At 46.6% G+C, this 8,178-nt stretch overlaps 1 non-coding gene across 1 annotated transcript; it reads right to left on the reverse strand.

Moving 5' to 3' along the window:
* Positions 1-6,727: 6,727 nt before the first annotated feature.
* TRNAQ-CUG lies at positions 6,728-6,799 on the reverse strand. Its single transcript has one exon. It is a non-coding gene; the product is annotated as a tRNA-Gln (tRNA).
* Positions 6,800-8,178: the final 1,379 nt, after the last annotated feature.

Consider the following 8,178-nt stretch of genomic DNA (forward strand, 5'->3'; position numbering starts at 1 on the left):
TGAGGAACTGTATTTAAAGGGCCAGAAGGTTGAGAACCACTGTCTAAGGCAGTGATGGCGAACCTATGACACGCTTGTCAGAGGTGACACGCGAACTCATTTTTTTTGGTTGATTTTTCTTTGTTAAATGGCATTTAAATATATAAAATAAATATCAAAAATATAAGTCTTTGTTTTACTATGGTTGCAAATATCAAAAAATTTCTATATGTGACACGGCACCAGAGTTAAGTTAGGGTTTTTCAAAATGCTGACACGCCGAGCTCAAAAGGTTCGCCATCACTGTACTAGGGGCTCAGTGCATGAAATTCGTGCATGGGGGAGGGAGGGTGTCCCTCAGCCCAGCCTACACCCTCTCAAATCTGGGACATCCCTCTCACAATCCAGGACTGCTGGCTCCCAACCGCTCACCTGCCTGCCTGCCTGCCTGATTGCCCCTAGCCACTTCTGCCTTCCAGCCTGATCACCCCCTAACCACTCCCCTGCCAGCCTAATCAATGTCTAACTGCTCCCCTGCCAGCCTGATTGCCCCTAACTGTCCTCCCCTGCAGGCCTGGGTACCCCCCAACTGCCCTCCCCTGCTGGCCTGGTCCCTCCCAACTGTCCTCCCCTGCTGGCCTGGTCACCCCTAAGTTCCCTCCCTTGCCAGCCTGATTGCCCACAACTGCCCTCCCCTGCCAGCCATCTTGTGGCAGCCATCTTGTGTGTTGGAGTGATGGTCAATTTGCATATTACCTCTTTATTAGATAGGATATGCATAGCCCATGGACATGGGCAATAGGGTGGTGAAGACCTGGGGGTGGGTAGGGGCTGAGAGGAGGAGGGAAAGGCAGAAGAAAACGGGAGATATCGGTAATCCTATCAATAACAAAAAATACATTTAAAAGAAAGAACTCAAGGCATGTTCAGCCTGGCCTGCATGGTTGAGTGGTTGAGCATTGACCTATGAACCAGGAGGTTACGGCTTGATTCTGAGGTTGCGGGCTGCCGGAGTCCATTCATTGCCTTCACTATCTGATAAGCATAGACAGAAACCCCCCGAAGGCTGGGTGCCTTTGAAGCCCTAGCAAAGGTCGGAGCTAGGCGCCACCTCTGTTTGTCCAGACAGTGGTAGCTGAAACTACTCTCCCATTTATTATTATGTAAATCCTTGCTGATGGGCTAGTCTGTCTGTTGCCAGGGGTCACCTGCCTAAGGGCTATGCTATGGGTGCATCCCAGATGAATAAAAGCTTGGTGAGGCCTGAGCACTGGAGGAAGTCCTTCGGGACTTGCCCGCCTGGTCCCCCAATATTGCAAAATTATCTTGTGTCTTTTTCTCTCATTTGTTGTGCGGCTCCTCTTTCAGATACCGAACCCTACTCCACGCAGAACGTGGAGGGAGTGTTACTCGACAGCGGGCTCCATCCCCTGTGTGGGGCAAGCAGGAGGCAGCCAATCAATGATTCTCATCATTGATGTTTCTATCTCTCTATCCCTCTCTGAAAGCAATAAAAATATTTTGGGGGAATAAAAACAACTCAAGTCTTATTTAAGTAATAGTGTCACTGAAAAAATGTGATTATCTGTAGCCACTTAAGTATTATTTTTTGAAGTGATAATTTGCTTGCCTAATTATATATACACACACACTAGTGGCCCAGTGCACAAAATTCGTGCACGGGAGGGGGTGTCCCTCAGCCTGGCCTGTACCCTCTCCAATCTGAGACCCCTCGAAGGATGTCCTGTTTACAGGGATTGAGCCTAAACCGGCAGTCAGACATCCTTCTCACAATCCGGGACTGCTGGCTCCTAACCACTCACCTGCCTGCCTGATTGCCCCTAACCCCTTCCCTGCTGGCCTGGTTGCCCCCAACTGCTCTTCACTGCTGGCCTGCTCACCCCTAACTCCCCCCCCCCACTGCTGGCCTGCTTGCCCCCAACTGCTCCCCCCTGCTGGTCTGCTCACCCCCATCCTGATTGGTCGTTATGTGATGGCATCCCGGCCAATTTCCTCTATTATTAATATCTATAATAATAAAAGCATAATATGCTAATTAGACCGGACAGCCGAACAACCTTCCAGACATCCTTCCAGATGACCTTCTGGATGAAGCTGGGGCTGCAAGGGTCAAGCCCCTTGTACGAATTTTGTGCCCCAGGCCTCTAGTCTATATATAAAAGCCTAATATGCAAATTGTCCCTGTGGGAGTTCCACCAGGAGACTGATCACTCACTATGACATGCGCTGACCACCAGGGGGCGGCATGAACGAAGGAAGGCCCCGATCAGCCCTGATCGCCAGCCAGGCCTAGTGACCCTACTAGAGGTCCTGCACAGGGCCTCTAGTAGATAATAAAAGCCTAATATGCAAATCGACTGAATGGCAGAACGACCGGCAGAATGACCAGTCGTTATGATGTGCACTGACCACCAGGGGGCAGACACTCAACGCAGGAGCTGCCCCCAGCCCACAGGCCCCAGGCCAGCCAAGGTGGGTGTGAGCAGAGGCCCCCAGACCTCCTCTCTGGTTGCCCCACAGAGGGAGGCAGGGACAGTGAGCAGGCAGCAGCGGGGGGCAGGGACAGTGAGCAGGCAGCACCATCTGGCCAAGGCGGGTATGAGTGGGGGGCCCCGATCACCCTGCCAGTCACCCCACAACTTGGCCCTGATCGCCAGCCAGGCCTAGGGACCCTACCTGTGCACACATTTCATGCACTGGGCCTCTAGTATATATAGAATAAACTTGCTTAATTAGACCTGCTTTCTGATTTAGCTAAACTTTTTTCAGCCCAGTGAAGCACCCCAACTTCTCTTTCAGGTAATTGTCAGCAACACAGCAACACAGCAACACGAAGCAGATTATTATTGTAGATCATGCAGGGAGAACAAAGGGTAAAATATTTAACTGCAGCCGTGTTTGACTATATTCTGCTCAGTGAGAAAACCTGAAGTCATTTTTAAGGTCCACCATTTCTTACTTCTTTTCAATTGGGTCAGGTTTCTAAGCTTTCTAAATCTCCATTTTCCAGCTAATGAAAAGAAAATAGGATTCTACTGAGTCTCCTATCTACCTACTCCAGGACTTCTGTGAGGATCAAATGAGATGAGGCACAGGAAAATGCTTCACAGACATTTGGTTAAAGTGTAAAATGTTTACAACTGGCTATAAAGCAAGTTGTGTTCCTGGCTGAAGAAACTCCAAGGAGGCTAGTTGCTAGGGAGAGGAAGCCGGGCATTGCCATGTGATGTCATTACCTGGTGCCCACAGCCATTGTTTCTGGGCTGGGCTGGGCCATGGGGTCTCTGCAGCACTGGCTGTAATTCGGTGGGGTGTCTCTCCGGGGTGGTGGCAAGGCCTGTGTCCCACTTGGGAGAAGCCAGTGTTGCTTTGGCGGTGCCAGGTCCGCAGAGCCGTTTCTTTGTAAATGGCAGCTCCTGCATTGAGCATCTGCCCTGTGGTGGTCATTGCACGTCATAGCGACCAGTCGGATGGTCGGAGGGACACTTAGCATATTAGCCATACACACACACACACACACACACACACACACACACACACACACACACACACACAGATGTTCTCTTATAGTTTGGGTCTTGACTCAGAATTCTTTCCTAGCCAGAATGCAAGTACTGAGGGTGCTGAGCCCAGGTTTGGTCTGACCCCACGGGAAGGGTGCCTTCCCACCACCTACAACACATCTGAGTTGCCAGTCATTGCCACATGGAGTGGGAGGATCACACCATCGAGCTCTAAGTTTGGGGCAATTTGTTACCTAGTATGATGTAATTAGAATAAGGACTGGCATTAGGTTATTAAACACATCAATATAGGTTACTCACTGTGACTAGTGCCATGGAGGAAGAGATGGGTGCTATGAAGAAAGAATAACACTGCAGCGGGAATGGTGTCCTGGACTGCAGGGAGAATCGCTCACGGACCTGCAGGGTACTGGGCCTAAGAAGGTTACAAGGCCTCTGTAAGCTCTGGGGCCATTGCTCCCCCTCCCGGTGCTAAACTTCACACACTTTCCTGGTAGGTGACCCACTCCCTCCAGAATCAGCTTCTCATAAAACTTCCTCTATCTTCCCAACATGACAACGTCTCCCTTCTTCAGTATCTTCAGAACTTACACGGCGTAGCATCTAACTGACACTGAATAAGGAATTGTCTTACCAGTATATAGTGATTTTAAACTTGTCTGGGTGAAATACACATAAAGGGCAGTGTTTCCGTGTAGAACTCACGGATTAGCTACATGTGTGTAGCAGCTATTCTCCAGATAACAATGAAGAATGCTCTCAGCTTCCCAGAAGGCTCCCTCTTGCTTCCCTCCATTAATATCCACCCCAAAGGCTATTCAGAAGAAATCATTTTTTCATATTTCTAGAAACATTCATTATTTCGCCTGTTCTTGAACTTCATATAAATAAAATCATACAATAATCACTTTTTTGTCTGACTTTTTTTTACTCATTATGTCTGTAAGAATCATTCTTATCTATAGCAGTAATTTAATTTTCTTCTGCTGAGTAGTGATTCACTGTATCAATATATCACCATTTAGTTAAGAATTTTGCCATTGATGAGTATTGAGTTGCCATCAGCTATTGTCTATTATGAAGAAAGCTGCCCTGAACATTCTTATAAATGTGAATGGACAGGTGCGCTCATTTTGTGGAGTGGGATGGATGAGTTACAGCATAGGTATATGTTTAGTTTTATAGATATTGCCAAACAATTTTCCAAAGTAATTTCCTCCTATTCCTTTGATTACTTTTCTAAACTTTTTTTCTTTTCCATTGCTGCATTTTTATTTCCTTGTATGAATATGCCACAACTTATTTGTGCGTTCTGTTGGTGGGTACTTAGTTAGGCTCTTTAAAAAAAAATTTTTTTTTTTAAATCTTTACTGTAGAGAGTATTATAGATGTCCCCCATTTTTCTCCCCATTGCCCCCTCCACCCCATTCCCACCCCACCCCAGGCCTTTACCACCCTATTGTCTGTGTCCATAGGTAAGATCTTTGGTTAAACTCTTCCTACCCCTTCCCCCCCTCCCCTCTGAGATTCATCAGCCTGTTCCATATTTCCATGCCTCTGATTCTATTTTATTCACAAGTTTATTTTGTTCAGTAGATTTCTTGTTGGTTTATTTTGATTTTTACATTAAATTGTTGATAGATATGTATTTGTTGCTATTTTATTGTTCATATTTTTTATTTTTTTGCTTTCTTCTTCCTCCTCTTCTTAAAGAATACCCTTCAGCATTTCATGTAATACTGGTTTGGTGGTGATGAACTCCTTAAGCTTTTTGTTGTCTGTGAAGCTCTTTATCTGACCTTCAATTCTGAATGATAGCTTTGCTGGGTAGAGTATTCTTGGCTGTAGGTCCTTGCTATTCATCGCTTTGAATATTTCTTGCCACTCCCTTCTGGCCTGCAAAGTTTCTGTCGAGAAATCAGCTGACAGCCGTTTGTGCACTCCCTGTAGGTAACTAACTTTTTCTCTTGCTGCTTTTAAGATGCTCTCTGTCTTAGCCCTTGGCATTTTAATTATTATGTGTCTTGGTGTGGACCTCTTTGGGTTCCTCTTGTTTGGGATTCGCTGTGCTTCCTGGACTTGTAAGTCTATTTCTTTCACCAGGTGGGGGAAGTTTTCTGTCATTATTTCTTCAAATAGGTTTTCAATATCTTGCTCTCTCTCTTCTTCTGGCACCCATAATGTGGGTGTTGGTACACTTGAAGTTGTCCCAGAGGCTTCTTACACTATCTTCATATTTTTGGAATCTTTTTTCTTTTTGCTCTTCTGATTGGGTGTTTTTTGCTTCCTCATATTCCAAATTATTGATTTGATTCTGAAACTCCTCTACCCTACTGTTGAATTCCTGTATATTATTCTTTATTCCAGTTAGTGTATACCTAATTTCTGACTGGTCCTTTCTCATGTATTTCACATTCTCACGAAGTCTCTTGAAGCTCTCATTAAGATCCTTTAGTAACTTTATAACCATAGTTTTGAACTCTGTGTCCAAAAGGTTGCTTGCTTCCATTTCTTTCATTTGTGACATGTTTGGAGTCCTGGGAGGCTGGGGACGGCTGGGCGCCTTCCCTGCAAGCACCATGCTTTCCTGCTGCGCGCTTCCCGGTGGGGCTCCGGCCGGGACTCCGGAAGCCTCGCCGCATCCACTCAAAGTTTCAGACTTGCGTGGATAAAGCTCCGGCTGAAAGCGGCAGAGGCTTATAGTGCACATTCGTCGCCAGGGTGGTCTTGCCCAGCCGGGAGGGCGCGGAGCGTTGGGTTGGCCGCGGGGGGCCATGGCGGGGGAGGGGCGGGGGTCCACGTCAGCCCCTCTCCCACCTCTGGTTTGTTCTCCATCCTGCTCTGCAGTATCTTTCCGAGCCTGACCACTGACCCGCACGACTGACCCTCAACGTAGTCTGTCGCTTTCCTTTTCCTTTTGGCGGCTCCTTAACCGCGGATTGGGAGTGCTGGGCTGGGGAGGGCAGGAGGGTCCCCAGCCTGCAGACCGCGCGCTGCAGCAGCCCGCCTTCCTGACTACTGCGTGGTTTTAACTTTTTAAAAAATATATATTTTACTGATTTTTTACAGAGAGGAAGGGAGAGGAATAAGAGAAACATACACCAGTAGGGGACCTGAGACCTTTCAGTCCGCAGGCGGATGATCCATCCACTGAGCCAGACTGGTCAGGGCTACTGCACCGTTTTAAATGAGATGAAAAGTTAAGGTTCCACCGAGATTTGAACTCGGATCGCTGGATTCAGAGTCCAGAGTGCTAACCATTACACCATGGAACCCCCTTTTGGGGCACCTGGGCTGGCAACCCTAGTAACTCATTTCTCCTAAAAAAACCCATGTGATATAGTTATAGAATATAATTGAAAAAGAAATGCTACTTTTTTTCTGTCTTTTTTTTTTTTTAGAAATGCCAGTTTAAATGAAAGCTCTGCTTCTTCCTCCTAATTGATTTTTTTTTTTTAATTTACAGGAGTATTTTTAAAAATTAGATCTAAGCCGTTTGAAGGAAAAGCCCAACACAAGGTGGGACGTGGGGTTTCTCTGAATGTTTTCACTGACCTCCTGTCCGGGTTTCTTTCCCTGGCTGCCAGGGGCAGGGCAGGGTCCTGATCCGAGAATATTGTTACTTCTGGCGATTTTGATTTCGCCTTCATTTTCGACCCACACAAGGACAAATTGGATTTTAATCTCCCCGTTCAAAAGGGAGATTTTACCTGAGCTAAATATTAATTATTGACCATGTGCCCTTAATGTATGGCTAGTAGTCCCCAAGGCCGAATTGCTAAGAAATCCCTGAAACAGTTTCAGTTATTCATCTTTTTGTTAAATCTCCAACCAAGCAAAATAGCTGCTCAATGAATGTGGGTTGAGGTGAGTATATCTTTTGAGAGGTCAGGAGGGAAGCAGAAAAATTCAAAGACTTTTGGCCAGGTGCCAGTAACGCCCCTTCCCTCCACACCCGCTCTCCCACCCATCTTCACGAACCTCCTGGCTCAAGGTGGTCTAAGCTGGCTCAGATGTAGCTGGATCAGGGGCAGGTCTCCCGCCCACACTCCAGGTGGCATATGTATTATTCCATGAGCCACAACCTTTTTTCTTAAAGAGAAAGAAAAATGTTCACTGGTTTAAAACGATACCAGAACTTAAAAGCCCATTCACTATTCGACTATTGGCTTGACACTGCTCTCTGAGAGGCCAGGGGGACTGTGTTTCTGACCTTTGTACATTTACCTCCCCCACCTGCCCCCCAGGAAAGCGGGTAAAGACCAGGAAAATAGGGCAGGTGGCCATGGATTGGTTTGTTTATTTTTTGTCCTATATTTTTTTGGTCACCTCTTCGTGTGATACTGATTTTTGTGCGTGTCTGTGTATTGGGATTAACAACTTTAATGGTGCAAAACATTGTAATCTTTTCTACTTTTATTGAGAAACAATTATATTAGCTTCAGGATTGCAACATAATGATTCAATATTGTATATATTAAGAAATGATCACTGTAATAAATCTAGTTAACATCCATCACCACAGTTACAATCTCCCCCTTTTCTCTCCTCTGGCGCTGTTACCGCTGGGAACCATGTAGTGCTCCCCCTACAGCGTGCTGATGGGAATTGGGGGGGCCCGGGGCGCTGCGGGGCGCGGCGGGGAGGACGCCGC

The sequence above is a fragment of the Myotis brandtii genome, unplaced genomic scaffold, assembly GCF_000412655.1.
Source record: "Myotis brandtii unplaced genomic scaffold, ASM41265v1 scaffold980, whole genome shotgun sequence".
Lineage (NCBI taxonomy): Eukaryota > Metazoa > Chordata > Mammalia > Chiroptera > Vespertilionidae > Myotis > Myotis brandtii.